The following is a 16,976-nucleotide window of genomic DNA, read 5'->3' as shown; positions in this document are numbered from 1 at the left end:
TGAAGTTTCTTGAGGTTTTGGCTCGTTTTTCAGACAAGTTCGCTTTCGAGAAATTTCATGAGAACTTCAAACAAAAAGTACGCTGCTGTTTACAGCACATCTCACAAGTGTTTACAGCTTCAGAACCTTTCTTTACTTTGCTTTACAAAAAAAATCTTTCAACGATGCTGATTTTCTTTTGAAGAATGCTTTCGCCAAAAAATAGCAGAATCTGCTGCGCCTTCAAAAAATCTCGCGATTACTTTCGCCAAAAATGAGGGAGCCCAAGTGGGACACACTTCATTAAAAGTCATCCCTTTGTCGCATGTCATCGACCCGGGGGACGTGACACATCTTTCCCGAGAGTCCCCGCTTTTTCGGCAATTCAATGAAGCTACTCCACCAAGCATCATCTCCAGAATGTAGGCAACAAAAAAAAAAGACCAGAAGGAAGAATACACAGGAACATGGTTCGCTAACGCGCACGGCAGTGCGGTGTGTTCAAAGTTCATTCACCGCGAGCCGGTGACGACGGCACACGACTCTCTGCTGGGGGTAGCCACACATTTTTTTCCCGGGAAAAACTCCGAAAGCGAAAACAAACACCGGGTCTATGGTTTCATGGAGGAGCATTACTGCAGCTTCCATCGGAAGGAGACACGGTGGGAAATTTCAAAGTCAATTTTGTTACTAGACACTTCCATTACGGACTTCAAATTCGCTGGAGTTGAGGTTTCAACTCAAAATTTGATTTGACTTTTATTTTAAGAAATCGACATCTCGATTACGGACTTCAAGTTGTAGGTAAGGAAGTCTTACTGAAAAAATCGAATGCAGTTAATTCAGGTAAGTACAAGTGAGTGTATCCCGAATGCAGCGCTGATCAGGTAAGTACAAGTCTAGAGTATTTTTTGAAAAGGTCCTATAAGCAATTGTCTTTCATATGTTTGTAGGACCTATTGAAAAAAACTCTAGAAGTGGTTCTGTCAATTCTGTCAAATCAGTCAACCCCAAAATCGAAAGTAATTCGATCGAATTGCAGCGATTCGATCGAATCCCTCGGCGTTTCAATCGGATCTTCGTTCGAACTCGATCGAAATCCAACCCATTTTTCCCACCGTGCCCACGCACCGTATGCGCACACGTTTCATTTCCCGCTCCCGATTCTTTTCCATCGCGCTCGTCGGAAAAAGGAAGAAAATATGTTCTCGCTCCAAAATAGCTGACATTCGCCTTGAGACGATGCGGATTTGTTCGGTGGCTAGTAGCGGCTTCTTCCAGCGAACCGTTTTGGAACCCCGACTCGGATTGGAGTATGGGAAAAAGAATTTTCTTCCGAAAATAGACGCCGCGCCGTTCGTCGCCGTCAATGATGGCTGGGAAGTGAAACGAGAATCGAACACATGTGGTCGGCCTCTAATGGGACGCCGGTATGGTTTGTTTTGTCTACCTTCGGGTGCAACTTTTCAATGTCACGCTCGGGTTCCGGGCTTTAATCTGGGCCAGTACCCCCTGCGAACCGTCCGGATGTTGGTGCAGTGGGAGATTTATGTTGCAACAGGCTGGTTTCCCTGGGTCTTTGACTAGTTCATTTAGCGGTTCCGTTAAACGTGTTCAATTAGAGAGGTAGGAAGTGAAATGTTTTGTTTTGAGTTTCCGAACTCCGAATCCCACCAAAACAGAACTAACCTCGGTCAATATCCCCGAAAATGGGTCTGCAGGCGGCTCGTATTATATATTTTGAGAAGGGAGGGGGCAGACGGATTCCGCCGCCCAGTCGGCTCCCCAAATTACATGTTGGGGAGCTTGGCGTGCCCAACCCAAAAGCGTGCGGGAGCTTCGCTGCGAGCTTGGGGAATGTCTGCTTTGGGACCGGGTGGAAGGAGGGGTTGCAAGGACGAAACCGTCATAAAATGAGGAGGTGAAACTCATAAATTTTCGCCAACTTTGAGGTCTTGAATTGGTTGAAACGTGTTTGTAAACAAACTTGAATTTACAAAAGACAACGCAAGTTGTGTGATTACTATTACGGACTTCATGCTGCATGTACACAAACAAGTTTTGGCGTTGTTGACGAACGAATTAAAAAAACTTTCGATTACGGATTTCAACATGAGGTAATCTTAACACTTGGAATGCAAGTGGTTTAAAAATTCCAAAATTAGCTTTCTATTACGGACTTCAAGATGTTAGTAAGCTAGGCAGTTCTTTTCAAAGTCGAAGTGCAATTGTGTTGTTTTATGGTGTTCTATGTTGTAAAATAAGACGGCGATATCAGGCTTAAGGTGAGTACTGTTAGTTCAACCAACTAAATGCTGGAAATCTCATCAGGTAAGTCTTTAAATCTCAGTCAATTCTGTCAACCCTGTCATACTCAGTGGCTTCAGCTGCAACAAGTCATTCGCCCCCTTCAGCGGAAAGTCCTTGGCCCGTGTAACAGTTGCACTCGAGACTTTCCGAAAAAGCAATTTCCCGTCAAATTAGCTAATCACATCCAGGCAAAGAGGGGTGTCGTGCGTTTTCAAAAACACAAAAGTACACAACCAAAAACCACACAAAGAAGTCAACTGGAGGACAAGTGCCGCCGTTACCGTTAAGGGGAGTTGTGAGGAAAGATCTTCTACCCCGTTCAGGGTAGAACACGAGCGAGGGTGCGCCAGGAAATTAGAAACAATTGCGCCAGCCAAAAGTCGGAGTCACGCGCTTTTGAGCGCGGGCGGGGTGAATTTCACGGCCACACTTTTTCAAAACCCTTCGCAAGGTCAGGTGGCTGGAAATGATTCATCAAGAGGCAAATTTGGTGGCGAGGGGATCGGTTTGTTGTTGCCAGCCAGCCAGAGGGGAGAGGAATGTTTAGGGGACGACGACATTTTGTTTCTGGTGTCTGGGCTCGAGGGAGAGTGCAACCCTCCTGCGGGCGCTTCCCGTAGCACAAAACAACAATTTTGATGCCAATAATCAGGTGTTTATGAGCCCGATTTCGGTCGGTCAAGGTCGGCCCGGGAAGGACGGCGAAACAAAAGGCCGGGTAATCCCCGTCGGGTCCAAATTGGCGGGCCCCAACTCGGAGCTAAAGGACAGCGGAGTAAGATGGATCATTTGGGAGATTGAGGGGGAGCTGTCGGAGATTACATGTCTTTACGGTTTGTTTTCTTAGAGTGAGGGGGTGGGGAGGTCGTTATCCTTGTGTTTGCGAAAGATTCCCTTCTGCCAAAAACGGGAGAAAAGTGGTTGAACTTGTCGAGAGTCAAACGATGGCTCGTAAACAGATAATAAAAGTGATATTAGGTGTAGCTTCTTGATGGTTTGGAGAGATTTTCGGAGGATAAATGTGAGCAAATTTTTACTGGTTTTATGGTGAGTTCGAGGATTGTCGTTGGAGTAGGTTGTTGATTTCTATTACAGACTTCAGGCTGCATGTAAGCAATACACTACAAATTTGGTTAATGTTTCAAAATTGCTTTCTATTACGGACTTCAAGGATAAGGTAAGCAAGAAGTGCCATTACAGTTTGAAGTGAATGAATTGTGTAAAAATTCAGGTAAGTCTTTCAGTTAGTTCAGTCAATTCTGTCAACTCTGTCAACAAATGTGATTATCGTACTTGATCGAAAAATTGCTTTGTCGTTATTTTACAATTGTAAAATTGCGATCTAAGATTTTAGATTGAAGATCGCAATTGTTCAATGGTACATATCGACCAATTTGTATCAGAAAGAAACTGAATATATTTTTGAAAATTGGCACTAGAAGTTTAAAGTACGAAAAAAATCCTTCAAACAAAACGCCCTTCTAAAAATTCTTTCCAGTTCAAGTGCGTACCCATTATCCTCGTTAGATCTCCATCAACCAGTGGATAAAACAAGAAAACGCAAACCCTTTTCTTCACATTGCCCTGCGGCAACAACGTTGCCTCAAGAAGGCAAAACCAAACATCATTAATCCATCTTGATAGAGCCCCGGCCACGGCTCACCGGGACGCAAAACCACCCTGTTCCGTGCCTACAACAAGCACTTCTTGGCATGGGGAGGCCAAAGAACCTCCCTCTTTTTTTCTTGCTGCAACAAAAAGTGCAGAAAAAAGCATCTTCTCATTCTCGTCCTTCGAAGTGCATCTTCAACGTGCGCCCTCCCTCCTTAAGAAAGCTCGATTCAGTGGGCGGGGGCTAACCTCCCCCCCCACCTCAAACAAAGCGCGGGTGGTTGGAAAATTTCCTACCCATTCGTTCGGAAGAATCGGAGGAAAAAACGCATCCATCAAAGTGCGAGAAAAAGTGCGTTTTCAATAATGCATTTTCCTTCAACCACCCTCAACCGCCCCCCTCTTTTCTGCGGGAAGTTTGCTACCACCAAGGACCTGCCTCAACGTGAACCACATTATGGCTTCAGGAAAATTAACGCACCCCACCCAACCCCACCCCCACACAAAAAAGTACGCATTAACGAAGAAAGTTTCACCCGTTTTTCCACTCTCTTTAATGGACTGAAGCAGGTTCGCCTTCGAAACGCACCCCCTCCGATCGGGAATCCCGGGAAGCCTCATTAATTGTCGGGAAAATCGGGCTTGCCGAGGCGAAGGGGAGGGGAGAAGTTCAAAGAACTTTCCCTGCTCCTCTAATTAATCATAATTTCAACCCCTCGCTCTCTTTTTTTTCTTTTGCTGAGGGCTTTTGTTCGGTGACTTGGCATGGATTCCCTGCACACTTCCCACAAGGTTGGGAGCGAAATCCCTTTCCCTGTCTTTGCTTTCACTGATCCTGTATTTGAGAAAATGAGGTGGTGTGAGTGTACATACAAGTGCAATATGACAAATGGCACGCATCGCCATTTCCTACCTACCGGGAGGACTCTCCCGAAGGGGTTACACCGATGCAGGAAAAGATTTCAAATCGAGGGTGACCTGGAATGGCCCTTGAGTGGTGAAAGAACCAACTTTTGGGGCGAAATGAGAGATTGTTGGGGCGCTTTAACCTAAAAAAAAACTTTTTTGTCTTAGCTATTAACTAATTTTGAGAAGTTTTCTATTTTAAAGGGCGCTTTCAATAAAACTTTTATATTTTCACCGGTAAAAAATTAGAAACAGAATAAAGGGCGTTTGAAAGGGGCGCTTTAGAAAAAACTTAAATTAAATCTTGGTTAAGGGCGTCCAGACCCACATTTTGATCGTTCAAACTGTCATTGTAAAAAAACAGACTTGGTTTTCTGTTTAAATTCGCAAATTAAGTCGAGGGGCGCATAAGGCCGAACTTAAGGGCGTTTCTACTATTTTTTTGCTATCATTTTACTTTTGAGGGCGCTCACATGCGGTTTCATGAACCTGTTGAAAAATAGGACTGACCTACCAGAATACATTTTCAGGCGCACCAAACATTCCTAGAGGGCGCTTATAGAAAAAAACTTTTTGAAAAATTTAGTATTCAGGGGGCGTTTATGTTCAAACAAAACTAAAACTGTTGTAATGTAAGTTCAATCTGTTGGAAAATTCACTGGCGGCGTTTAAAGTTATATTTTAATTTAAAAAAAAAAACAAAAGGGTGCTTTAAACATTTTCAATAGACAGTTTTAATTGTTGGGGGCGTTTACACCTTGTAAAGGATAAATTTATTTATAATATAAGACTAAATAAGAGAAATATTTTCTAAGGGGCGTGCGGAACTGATTTAAAAAAAAAAAGACTGAAGAACTATGCTTTTAGTTAATCTTCTTAATCTAAACAAAATTAAGGGCGTTTACAGTTATTTTTGAATGAATCCATCCGTATAGATTTAGACTAGCCATTAAATTTTGATTTTCTAAAATTAGTTTTTGGATCAGAAACGTTATCTTAAGGGCATTTAATACAACTACGTTTTTTTTTCAAAAAATTTCGCTTATAGGGTTTGTCTAGGTATCTCAGTCCAACTAATTATTTTATGAAAGATCTAGAATAGTTCATTAAATGTTTGATGTTGAGCTTAAAAACGCCCCAAAATGAATTTATTTTGGCAGTTGATATTTTTCAGGGCACTTTAAGACCGTCGCGGAAGAGGTCTCATTCGGTTTTACTCAATTAAAGTGAGAAAACAAGTTTCAGGTTTGAAATAAAACAGTTTATAAACATTAAAAAAAACAGTAACTAACGGAGACTAATCAGAAACAATGTCTCATTTATTTGATAGTTTAGGGCTTTTTTAAGACAACATTTTCCAAATACCGTAAAACGGGGTGACTTTGATAGGTTTGAGATTTTTCCGCAAAATGAAGAGTACAATTAAAATACGTACGGAATTGTTTAGAATAATACTGATCGTGGTAGAGAAGTGTTCAAAGTACCTGAAGAAGAAGTTTTCATAAAATTTTGAGAAGTTTAAATTGTTAGTTAACTATAATTTAAAAAAATGATGATGAAAGTCATTATTTTAAACTTCTCAAAGTGTCTTGATTTTCTCAATGAACATGATTTCGAATCGGAAAACGGAATGCATTCTCGGATTCTTTGGACAATTTTCCACTAGGAGAAGGTTAAATAAGTTTGTAAATAATAAATAATGTGTGTTTTTGGAACACAATTAAAAATAAACTTCCAAATTTATAGGCAATTTCAGTTGAACAATTTCATGTAAAATGTGAAAATATGTGATTCGTTCGTTCTTTGAATTCAATATAAAATGCAATATAAATCGATAATTTTATAAACAAAACTTGTTCTAACAAATTTCAGACAAAGTTCCGACTTTTTAACAATTTTACCCAAAATTGATATGTATTTTGCTAAAAAGCTTATAAACTTAGATAACTAAGTATAAATATTGATTTTTTTTCCTAAAAACTTTATCTACTACTTTAGTGATGATATATTTAACTTTTTTTTCCAAAATAGTGCATGGACTTTGTGTGGCCTACCCCAGTACATGTTTTAAAAATAATAATCTTGAGAATAACCTTACCTGTTGGAAAATATTCCAAAATCAAATTGAAATCCTATCAAAGTCGCCCCGGTTTACGGTAGTTATGTTTGTTAAAGTTGACTTAGTCTAGCCAATTATTTTAAGAGGGTGCTTCTGAAATGTGTTTCTTTTTCTAATGGGAATGAAATGTACATGGCGTTTATAAGAACCTCTGAAAGGTGAGATTTTTTGGACATTATTCAGTGTATTTTTTTTAAAAGGGGCGCATCCAAGTAACCATTTATTTGTTTCTAAGGGTATTTGCTTAGACCGAGCAGAGACAACTGTCGTTACGATTTTTAAAACAAATAATTGTTTTTGTTGAAACTAATTTCAGTCAACTTTTTAAAAGGGCGCTCAAAAAAATCCAAAAGGGGCGTTTTTTCTAAAAACTTCTTTTTAAGAGTTTTTTTTAAGAATTCCTAGTATCAGCAATTTTTTTAACGCAACAACTTCAAAAAGGGGCGTTTCCAGCCATTTTTTCGTGTACCCTACCCATTTAAGGGTTACCCTTATCTGATCCGTACCTCAACTCACACACGTTTTCCGGCAAACTGGCTTTCCTCCCCCAACCCGTTTGCGATGCGTGTACATTTCGCATTTAATGCACTTTAATCAGGCTTGAGCGAAATGTCGAGGGGTGGGGGCACCCAAAGACGCACACAACTCATAATAGAATGCAATTTATTGCATCGCTAGGCTGGCTCGTCCCCTTAAGTGAGGGTGGGCTGGCAGTAAATAAGGACGCGGTAATAATCCTTCCTTGGATGCAGTTTTAAGAGGGTTAATGCGTGCTCAAGTTTTTAATGCGTTTTTTCTGCTTGAATCTAGAATTTTAAAATTAATGATTTCAGCAATGAACTTTTTTTTAAATCCATCAATTAACGATCCAGCTTTCCGGTGGACAATAACTCCTAGCCATAATTTCCGGTTCATTTGGCATGTCCCGGGACTCTCCCGCCGGAAGAAGCCAGCATCTTCCAATTATCTTCTCTGGAGCCACCAGGCCGAGCGTGTTGCAAATTGATGACCAAGCGATAAAATGCCCAAAAATATCGTTTTTAATTTCCTCCCATCTTGTTGGTGGGTGCGTCCTGCTTGCGTGCGTGTGCGACTGGAATAAGAAGAAGTGCGTGACTTGGCCGTTTTGCCAGGATCTTCCCGCCGACCTCTGGGCGACCTTTTGATCACAAGTTTTGGCATGAGGGCTTACCTCCTTGGAGGACCAGAAACCGGAAGTTCTTTCTCTCGGTGACACTTTTTTCTTGCCAGGGCTTCCTCCTAGGCAAACAATAGCCACCGAGCCAACGTCGAAAGACAAAGAAAACAAGTCAAATATCATAAATTTGACAGGCTTAAAAGTATTTTGCGCGCGCGTTCATACGTACAGTTTATTGCAAATGCTGTGGCAGGGCTCCTTGGGAAGGAGAAGGAGGTAGACCGGACGAAGTCCTTGCTCTCCAAAGAAAATTGGAAAAAAAATCCGGCAACAGACACAAAAGTTTTCGTTTCTTTTTTGTTGATGCCAAGGAGCTCAAACAGGAATAGAAGTTGCAAAGTTAGAAATTCTCATACCGTGGCGAATAAAAGAAAAACTTCTTCCTGCGAGACAGGATCGACAAGGGGAAAAAAAGAACTGTCCTCTTCCACCTTTGTCAGGAGGAAGAATCCGGCGCAAAATGAATCTTTCCAGGCTCAAATTTGCTTACTTGGAAAATCAAGTAAGAGGTGAAAAAAAAAGTTTAATACACCTTCCAGACAGCGAAGTCAACTTGTGTTTGAACAACCGGCTGGAAGACGAATTCCCCCTTTTTTCTTCGAAATAAAAACGCAAGGATCAGAGCGACTTCCCCCGCGTAAAAGAGCTTGTGATATTGGGAAGGTTTTTTTTCTGCCTCGATGCAGGCGCAAAAAAAAACTGATAGAGAACAAGTTTGGGTTGGGCTGCGGGGGCCTAAATTTATAAGCAACCAGATAAGAAGCGGATGGTGTTGTCTCAAAATTGCGAGAAAAGCAAATTTCCGCTGCGACTTGGTTTCGGGAGAGGTGCAGAAAGGGTTGAAACTGATAATCGTAAATTTTGCTTTTGGGGGAAAAGTGAGAGAGTTTCCGGTTTGTACTTTTTTGTTTGTCATTTAGCGCAAATAAGTTACAGAAATGTCTTGAAGTCACAAATGGCAACAAAATTCAAAAAACTCCAAGTGTCTTCATGTTGCCAAGTGTCTTCAAGTTGTCAAGTGACTTTTAGTTTCCAAGTGTCTTAAATTTTCCAAACGTCTTCAAGTTGCCAAGTGTCTTAGAGTCACTAAGTGATTTTAAGTCACCAAGTGTCTTCAAATTGCCAAGTGTCTTCAAATTGCCAAGTGTCTTCAAATTGCCAAGTGTCTTCAAGTTGCCAAGTGTCTTTAAGTTGCCAAATGTCTTCAAGCTGTCAAAAGTCTTCAAGTCACCAAGTGTCAAGAAGCTCAAGAAGCTCAAGCTGTCAAAAGTCTTCAAGTCACCAAGTGTCAAGAAGCTCAAGAAGCCAAGTGTCTTCATGTTGCCAAGTGTCTTCGAGTTGCCAAGTGTCTTCAAGTTGCCAAGTGTCTTAAAGTTGCGAAGTATCTTCAAGTTGTCAAGCGACTTTAAGTTTCCAAGTTTCTAAATTTTCCAAGTGTCTTCAAGTTCAAGAGTCACCAAGTGTCTTTAAGTCACAAAGTGTCTTCAAGTCACCAAGTGTCTTCAAGTTGCCAAGTTTCTTCAAGTTGCCGAGTGTCTTTGAGTTGCCAAGTGTCTTCAAGTTGCCAAGTGTCTTCAAGTGGCCAAGAGTCTTCAAGTTGCCAAATGTCTTCAAGTTGTCAAAAGTCTTCAAGTTGCCAAGTGTCTTCAAATTGCCGAGTGTGTTTAAGTTACCAAGTGTCTTTAAGTTGCCAAGTGTCTTTAAGTGCCAAGTGTCTACAGAATAAAAAGTATCTTCAAGTTGCCAAATTTCATCAAATTGCCGAGTTTCTTTGAATTGATAAGGTTTTTCCTGGCGCCAATTGTATTGAGTTGTGTTTTAAAGTTGCCAAGTGTCTTCATGTCACCCTCTTCATCCCTGATCATCTTCAATGCAATCAGAACATTTGCAGCTCGAAAAATGTCGTTTCTTCGCAAATACGCACGCAATAAAAATCGTCTCAAGTGAAGACCAAACAACCAAACCTTGCACAGAGCAAAGGGGACCCCTTCTCATTTAGAACCAGCCGTCAGTAATGTCATGATGCCCAAATGATGCCTTCGTGTTAGTGCATGCGTGCCAAGGATTTAACGCTTGGCCAGGACATTCGCTTGCGTTCTGGCACGTGTCTCGGCTGCTAGTTCGAAATCCAGTTTTATTTTTCATACTTTTTTTTAAAAGGAATTCATTGTTTCCCGTTCGCTGTACGAAACGGGAGCTCCAGCAGAAAAAAAGGACACGACCACATCGGGTTCGCGGCTCGGAATCTAATTATGCAATGAAAATAAATTTGTAATTAAATATTCTAAAGGTTAGATTAAATTACGCCTGGTTGGCGCGGTTCTTTTTTTTTACTACGCCTGGCTCAGACTTGCTCCCTATGATTCTGGAACGGCAGTGCGCGATAAATATTACTTCTTTTCTGTCGGACCATGACAGAGCGGTGTACGGTATGCTGCTGCGTAGGGTAAAGTGTCATAAATTCGGACGCTAACGACCCCGGTTGCGCGAGCAAGCGTGAAACGAGAAAACTTCCTCCCGAACGCAAAATTGTCGCGATGGTGTGAGGTGCGCTTGTTGGGTGGTAAATTTTATGAATTTGTATTGTTCGAAATTCTTTCCTAGTTTGTTGGTCTGCCTTGTGAGCAAAGTCTTCAAAATAGAGACATCGAGTGACCCTAAGTTACTAATTGTCTTTAAATTGGGAAATATCTACAAGTTTTTAACTGTCTAAAAATCGGCAAGTGTATTCGAGTTGCCAATTGTCTTCAAGTCACCAAGTGTCTTCAAGTTACCAAGTGTCTTCAAGTCACCAAGTGTCTTCAAGTCACCAAGTATCTTCAAGATACCAAGTGTCTTCAAGTTACCAAGTGTCTTCAAGTTGCCAAGTGTCTTCAAGTTACCAAGTGTCTTCAAGTTGCTAAGTGTCTTCAAGTTGCCAAGTGTCTTCAAGTTGCCAAGTGTCTCCATGTTACCAAATGTCTTCATGTAACATAAAATTTAACAATGGACTTTTTTAAATTCAAGAAAACGTTAAAGGGTAATTCTCCGCCAACTCACACAGCAGTTGCCCCGACCCCTCTTCGATTTGCGTGAAACTTTGTCCTAAGGGGTAACTTTTGTCCCTGATCACGAATCCGAGGTCCGTTTTTTGATATCTCGTGACGGAGGGGCGGTACGACCCTTCCATTTTTGAACATGCGAAAAAGAGGTGTTTTTCAATAATTTGCAGCCTGAAACGGTGATGAGATAGAAATTTGGTGTCAAAGGGACTTTTATGTAAAATTAGACGCCCGATTTGATGGCGTACTCAGAATTCCGAAAAACGTATTTTCATCGAAAAACACTAAAAAGTTCTAAAATTCTCCCATTTTCCGTTACTCGACTGTAAAAATTTTGAAACATGTCATTTAATGGGAAATTTAATGTACTTTTCGAATCTACATTGTCCCAGAAGGGTCATTTTTTCATTTAGAACAAATTTTTCATTTTAAAATTTCGTGTTTTTCTAACTTTGCAGGGTTATTTTTAGAGTGTAACAATGTTCTACAAAGTTGTAGAGCAGACAATTACAAAAATTTGATATATAGACATAAGGGTTTGCTTATAAACATCACGAGTTATCGCGATTTCACGAAAAAAAGTTTTGAAAAAGTTGGTCGTCATCGATCATGGCCGTTCATGGTCACCCGCGACAGACACGGACGACGAAACAAAGAGAAACGCAAAAGTAACTTTTTCAAAACTTTTTTCGTAAAATCGCGATAACTTGTGATGTTTATAAGCAAACCCTTATGTCTATATATCAAAATTTTGTAATTGTCTGCTCTACAACTTTGTAGAACATTGTTACACTCTAAAAATAACCCTGCAAAGTTAGAAAAACACGAAATTTTAAAATGAAAAATTTTGTTCTAAATGAAAAATGACCCTTCTGGGACAATGTAGATTCGAAAAGTACATTAAATTTCCCATTAAATGACATGTTCCAAAATTTTTACAGTCGAGTAACGGAAAATGGGAGGATTTTAAAACTTTTTAGTGTTTTTTCGATGAAAATACGTTTTTCGGAATTCTGAGTACGCCATCAAATCGGGCGTCTAATTTTACATAAAAGTCCCTTTGACACCAAATTTCTATCTCATCACCGTTTCAGGCTGCAAATTATTGAAAATACCTCTTTTTCGCATGTTCAAAATGGAAGGGGTCGTACCGCCCTCCGTCACGAGATATCAAAAAACGGACCTCGGATTCGTGATCAGGGACAAAAGTTACCCCTTAGGACAAAGTTTCACGCAAATCGAAGAGGGGTCGGGGCAACTTTTCCCGATTTCGTGTGAGTTGGTAGAGAATTACCCTAAAGCATCTTTAATGAAAACCTTCTCCAGAACTTCTCAAGTGCATCTTGTTAGCTCTAACCCCATTTTTAAAAATACGAAAAGTGCACGCACCCATCCCGGAATCCCGGCTCTCTTTTTTTTCTGCAATTGCATCACGAAACGCACTCACCCCAACCCCATTTCGTTAGCCCACTCGACATACATAATTTTACATGTGCACATCGGTGCGCGCGTGTATTCATTAACGTCCTTCAGCAGCAGCATCCACCCACTTGCAAATTGCACTTGCACGTGAGATGCGTGAGTGCATTGTGTAATGTCACCCCCGCACAAACTCGGAATGTAATTTCAACCCCCTCTTTTGATCGCTGCACAGTGGGATCGATGTGGTAGGAAAAAGGACAAAATTTTCTAAAATTTTATAACTTTTGAAAATTTTCATTCGTAAAAATAGGCTTTACTGAAAAATCTAATTTATTTCCCTAAGTTAACGATGCAAATTTCTTTCTTTCATCAAACATTCAGTAAGTGGCACGCATCATAACTTCCCCTTAGGCTCCTTCACTCCAACCACTTGCCGGGATTTCTTTATGAAAGAGAACCCAAGATAAGGAAGCCCTTCCCCATCCATTGGCACATAATTACAATAGAGAATCCAGTGGCCAGGACCTGCCGCGGAAGCCAGAGTCCTTACGCAGCAACATTTCTGCTCTTGTGTTTCTTCTTCTTGGCACCACCCCCACACCCACCGGCAATAATTTCCTATTTTTATGTCATATTTCCATGATTACACAGTTCAACAAAAATCAAAATATGTATTCCTTTGTAAAATAGTCAACAAAGTAGCTATTTTTGGCCTAAACTAACATTTCAAACGGGTGTATCTCAAAATTGGGACCATTTGGAGCAATTCTGGACCCAGATTCGGATTCAGCAGGCAAAATTCTACTAGGAACACATATACTCGTCTCAGAGACAAAATCTTGTTGGACTGTGTTATGGAACATAAAATATTACTATTTGGGCGCGCAGATTCCCCCCCCCCTCGCGCAATAATAGGCTGTGTGTTTTTCGGGAACTGGCTAGTCCTGGCGACGAAAACCGGGAAAGACATGCGCCTTCCTCCGCCCCCAACTCCGGCAGCGTTTGTCCTCTTTATCGACTTGTTTATTTCCAAAGCTCATAATCGTAATAAATGTGCCCGAGCGAGCGCGTGTATCTATAAATAAATAATAATAAAAGTGCACACCAACGCACCACCAAACTTATAATCATGGTGAATGGACGAACATACATGTTGAGACACACACACAATTACTAAGAAATTATGTTTTCAAACTAATTTTTGCTTGATTTTCTGTAAAAATCGTTTTTTCAGACCCTCAAGATGTCTTCATTTGAGAGCCGAAACGTCGAACAATTATCTACGCCCAAATGACAAAACTGGGACCAAAAATTTTAATCGCATTGTTGGCAGATCTGTTGCTGTCGAAGAGCACTAAGCTGTCAAAGATTCTACACGTTAGTTCTAAAATAAACTTTTTTGAGTTATTTTCAGACAGATTTTCTGAAACCCAAACCATTTCGGAATTACATAAAATAAACATGTTAAATTTTGATAAATTTCACTCCAAATTTATTTCAATAAAAAATGAAATCTTTCCTTAATAATAATGATTAAAAATCATCATTAACTGAGTGAAATCCACTGCAGGCATTATGCTAAAGACTTTCTTTTAGCTAAATTAAGGGAGAACGTAGCTCAAATTTGAGTAAAATACACGAAGAACTGTGTGAAAGCAAAACAATTGCAAATCATTAGAGTAAAATCAATTTTGAATTACCACTAATGGTCATATTTCGGGTGATTTTATTTAAGTGCAGTACGCACCTCCCAAGAAATAGGATCAACAAATAGCTTTACGCACAGCAAAACAAATGTGAAGGAGCGATTTGTTGGGGCTTTTTCGTCCTCTCTGGTTTGATTTTATTTCTGCAGCTGTGCAATTGCAACTTATCTCGACTCCTTACCAAGTGCGTACTCTACTTTAGGGTGAAACTAACCAAAATTCTGAGAAAAAATTAAGCAATTAAAAACTGATTCCTGATTCAGAGATAAGTTAGAAAATCAACTTTTGGATCAATTTACGATAAAAATAAACCAAATTTAGGTAGAAAAATTACAGTTTTGATTAAAAAGTACTAGTGCGTCCATCCGTACTAGTGCGGGACAAAATTCCCGGGATTTTTCAAAACTAGGAATTCCCGAATCCCGAGATTTTTTATGTCTTGTCCCGAAAATTCCCGAAATTGGAAATCTAGAAATTCAGATTTGGATGTGGAAATAAATGAACAGTTGCATGCGGTGTAATCGATAAGAATTTTGAAGCTTTTAAGTTTGTTTTTGGCATAAATCAGAATTAGTTTAGCTTACAATTGTTCACAAGGGGGGGGGGATCCGCAAATAGCCTATCGCTTGAAACATTTTCTATTCAACTTTATTTATTTTTAAAAGACTAAGTATTATATTTACATATATTTTTGAATTTTAACTTGACAAAATTATTATATTTAATTATTTTTCATCAAACACCAGAATCTGGAACAAATCAGGACAAAAGTAACGAATTAGGACAGCTGTTTAAGCCAATTTGACAAAACAATTAAAACCCCGATTTCCAAATTTATTGCTCTAAAATCTCCTGTACAGATCAGACTCAAGTCCCAATTTTCCTCAATTGCTGAAAGTGACTTAAAGATAATTTGTAAAATATGTTTTATGTAAAACATGAAATTCTGAACTTATCAAACATTTGACATTGAATGGTATCATTTTATTTAATTCCGTTTAATGTTTTTATAGACATTTTTGTCACGTAAAAAAATATTAAGGAAATAAATTACACGAAAATTATTTAATTTTGATTACATTGGAATAAAAAATTGTGGTATAATTAAAATCTAAAGCCAATGAACAAAAAAAAAAAAAAACAATTTTAAATGTATTTTACGCTATCAAAAAACTGCTGTCCATGTTTAGTTTAAAGTATAGATTATACCCAACGGAGCATTTCCATTCGAGCAGTTTTTGCTTTTTTCCACACTGTATTCCTTATGGGAGAACTGTCATTTCTACCAATCGAATCCGGTGTTCCATTAAAAGTATTTAGCGAATAATATGATTTTAAGCTTGAAAAGTATAAAAAATGTAATGAAAACATGGATTATATGACTGTTTCAAAAATTTCCCGGGATCCCGGGATTCAAAAAATATTATTCCCGTTTCCCGGGAAATTCAAAACCAGGGAAAATTGGACGCCCTAAAAAATATCCACTTTTGAGGTAAATTTATTCAATTCCATGGAAACATCATCTAAAACTGAGTAGAAATAAAACGATGTTTGACTTTGAAGAACCAATCCTAATTTGATTAAATTCACACAAAAATGAGTAAAATGAAAACATTCAAAATCATTACTTGGTAGGCTTGTTGTTGAAGAACCACTATTTAGTAAATTAAGAATGAATATATTAAAATTAACTAAAATTAATTAAAAAATGATAGAAAATTTAAACATATTTCAAAGTAGGATGAATTTTGCAGGGCCAATTTTGAATAAATATTGGGTTAAGTTCTAAGGAATTTAAGTTAAATTAGGTTAGGTGAAAATGAAAAAAAAAAACAAAACACAAAATTTTAGTAAATTTTGAGTGAGTTTTTTTGAAAGAGTTTTTTATCTAGCATTTGTCCAAAATTGAGTGAAAATAAAAAAAAAATCCAGAAATTTTCCATTGTAGGTTAGATTTCGAAAAAGTTCTCAAAAATTTTCACTCGAATTTTTTAAATGTAAGTGAAACTAAATACATCTAAAGTCTTCACCTAAGCAATTGTTAGTGAAAAAAGTAACCAACATTTTAATAATATTGATTCAAAACTAAGTATTCTCTGAGTAGGTTTGATTTCGAAGAACTACTTTTGGTAAAAAATGAAGCTATTCTAAATTTGAGAAAAAATGCTCCCAACTTGAGTTGGATTCATAAAAAAAAACTGTTAACCAAAAATTTGTCTCAAATGGGTACGCTTATAAAACATATTTTTGGGTAAAAGGTTGATATTCACTTGTATTTCAGTGCAACTACTAAGTAAAGTGAAAAGGACACAAGAAAGTATTTTTTTTTGGATTTCATATTGTCATAATGTAAACAAACAAAAACAAACGCACCGCTGTGAAGCTCGTTTGTAAAAACAGCGGTGTCATCTAGTGGTGACTAGTGAAAACTGATTGTACCCGGTGCATTTTGCCCCTCGTTGGGGTGCATTTTCCCCGTTGTTGTAGTGCATTTTGCCCCAATGTTGCAGTGCATATTGCCCCGCATGGTTGTTTGAAATGAATCAAAAATGTTTTTAGAAATTTGATATTTTAGAACAATTTTGAGGTTTTTCAAAACTTTTTTCACATGGATGACGAAGAATAATAGTTGTTTTAGAACATCGAACAAAATTCTTCCACAGTAATGCTGTAATGGTTAAGAA

General features: G+C 38.8%; 1 protein-coding gene across 1 annotated transcript in view; it reads right to left on the bottom strand.

Moving 5' to 3' along the window:
* The window catches only part of LOC6042336 (DNA N6-methyl adenine demethylase), a 211,754-nt gene that overhangs the window by 141,691 nt on the left and 53,087 nt on the right, over positions 1-16,976 (bottom strand). The gene's annotated exons all lie outside the window — the stretch shown is intronic.

The sequence above is a fragment of the Culex quinquefasciatus genome, chromosome 3 (genome assembly GCF_015732765.1).
Source record: "Culex quinquefasciatus strain JHB chromosome 3, VPISU_Cqui_1.0_pri_paternal, whole genome shotgun sequence".
NCBI lineage: Eukaryota > Metazoa > Arthropoda > Insecta > Diptera > Culicidae > Culex > Culex quinquefasciatus.
Note: the sequence above shows the minus strand (reverse complement) of the source record. Positions and strands in the feature narration are given on the sequence as shown.